Source organism: Octodon degus, unplaced genomic scaffold (genome assembly GCF_000260255.1).
Source record: "Octodon degus isolate 3935 unplaced genomic scaffold, OctDeg1.0 scaffold00181, whole genome shotgun sequence".
NCBI lineage: Eukaryota > Metazoa > Chordata > Mammalia > Rodentia > Octodontidae > Octodon > Octodon degus.
Window position 1 is genome coordinate 631,194 of NW_004524757.1, and position 2,766 is coordinate 633,959.

Here is a 2,766-nt window from a genome sequence, read left to right on the forward strand (position 1 = left end):
AATACATTTAAAAATATTTTGATGGAAAATAATCTTTATTTTTGAAAAAATAGTATTTTAATCAGTTATTCTGCAACATGTAAATACTACATTTGCTACATTTATTTTCTAACATTAGTGATTCTAACCCATTACAACTGTATAACTTGCCATAAAATCTCATCTTTATTTCTGTATGTCTTTTTTATCTCACTTTAACTTCAAAATTCTAATTCTGTCTTTGTATGTGACCCCTGTTGAGTGTCTCACTGCATCAGATTTGGAAAGGCTTTCAGGTCAAAGTTTCTAGATTTCCTTAATTCAAGTTTTTTTTTATAATTCAATAGCCATGTATCAGTGACACATTTACCAAAAATATTCAGATACAAGCCACTCACATCAGTTATTTTGATTTTTGTTTTATAATTTCTGAATTTGGAAAACTGCTTTTATTTTTTTCCTAGCATCTTATGCCATTTACCATTTTCAGTGTTGTGGTTATTGCCTTCACAAAGTAATGATCTTTTTTATAAAATTTCTGGCAGTGTCTTAGGTAATAGGTAATTTAAATTATCAAATTCCTTAGATTTTCCTCACCAGATTCATCCAGGCATGAGATAAATATTTCTATGAGTGTTTGACAGTAGGCCTCTGACCATTTGGTTTTGGGAGTGAAGTTTATGACCTGCAGCTGTAAAACACAGAAGGCTCAACCATTCTTCTATGGGTACAGGGTTGCTTTGAAGTGTCAGGGCTCCCACACACTTTCTATAAAAATAAACTTATCTCTTAGACCACAGAATAAAGAGAAAGCCTGTTACTTGGGACAGACACATGCTGTGCAGCCCCAGTGACCCCACAAACCTGCTCCATTGACTGCCTTAGAAAATCTCACACCCAGGAAGATAACAGGAAGCCTTTATGCTCTGTGGACAGTCTGGCCACTGCTGCTCCTTCTCTTACCCACACATTATGCTAAAAGGGGAGCCCATCCTGCTGGTGACTGAGGAGATGCTATATTCAGTCCTGGGATTACCTCATACTTTATTTTTACCCAAAATGATCAGGAAAATGCCTACTCCATTTCTTATTCTTCATCCAAAATGGGAGAGCTTTCTCATCACACATACATGCCGACTGCACTTTTCTCAGTGCCACAGAGAGCAATGCTGGTCATTTTGGAACAGCCCTATGGGGCAGGGCAGCAACTCTTTATTATCAAATACTTATTCAGGTAGAAAATGAGAAATCCAAAGTCAGATGTATCTCAATTTCCCTGTGTACAAATGGAAGAAGAGATGTTTTATGTTCTTTCAGAGATTGTGTGTGTGTGTGTGTGTGTGTGTGTGTGTGTGTGTTGCATGTGTCCTATCTCTCTGAGAAATGGGGAACTGAAGATGAGACTAAAAGCAGGAGATTTAGAAAAAAATGTAAATTTAGGAAAACTAAACTGATTTTCTCACTTTCAAAGAAACACAATGAAATGTTTCTCCAGTCTGTGAGTAAATACACTCTCAGAGGCCTTGATGAACCTGTCATCAGTTTTTTTTTTCTTTTGACTCTTTACCATTCTCCTATTCCTTTCTTCTGATAAGCAAAGATGCCCAATTCCCTTCCCTCTTGAAAAACCTCCCTCTCTCCACTCTGCCTTTATCCCCCTTTTTAATTTTATTTTTTATACATTTAGTACAGGGTCTACAGGGTCTCACTACACAGATTGGACTCGTAATGATCCTCCTGTTTTTAGCCTCCCAAGTGCTGTGATTACAGGCGCATGTCACCACACCCAGTCTCCATGGCTGTCTCAGTGTGCCCCGGGGTCGGAGCCAGCACGGTGCGCGGGGATATCAAACCCAGATCCCTGCATCTGCCTAAGCAGGTGCTTTAACTCACTGAGCTCTCTAGCTGGCCACTCTTTCTTCCTAAAGTCCTTGTATCAGTTAGGGTTCACTAGAGAAATATTGTATATGGTATATTAATACTGTATATGGTATATGAAGGACTTACAAAGTAGGCTTACATGGGCTGCCTGGAATGGAACAGAGGAAAAGGGCCATCTGTGCGCTAGAGGGCCAGAGGATCCAGTCGGGATTTGAAGGTCTAGAGCTCACCATGGAGTCCCATGCAAGTCAATGCATAAAGTCAAAAGATCTGCATCAGAAGCCTGAATGAATATTCCAAGGCGGCAGTGAAGACTGGAGCTCATCAAAAGAGGCAAAAGAACAGCCTTTCTTCTCCTTTCCTTTTTATTCCAAATATACTACAAACCATGCTGCCATGCACACTCAAAGTGGGTCTTCTATCTTCAGTAAATCCATCATCCAACATATCCACAACTGTGCTAATCTAATCTGTTAAGCAGTTCTTATTTGTTATCACCACAATGGACTATCACAGACCTGTTGAAAAAGAATTCCCCCAGTTACTGCTTCCACTTCATATTTCATTCACTCTCAATGAACTTGCAAGAGCACTCTATGTGTCACATCTCAGAAGTCCAAACACAAACTCTCTAAAGAGCTCACCTTGCTACATTTAATAAGTACTTCTTGGTTTTCAGTAACTTGTACTCCTAGCGCTCAGCCTTCTTGGCCATTTCTTCCTCCCTGAAGTACTCTTCCATTGTAACTTCTCTAGAGGAGAGTAGTTAAAAGAATAGGCTTTTCAGTCACTACTTGAATCCAACTCTCCAACTTAATATAACCATGGGCTGATTAATTAACCTTTATGCACTTCATTTTCATTATCTGTTAAAAACAGAGACTAACATAGTACCTATCTACTTGT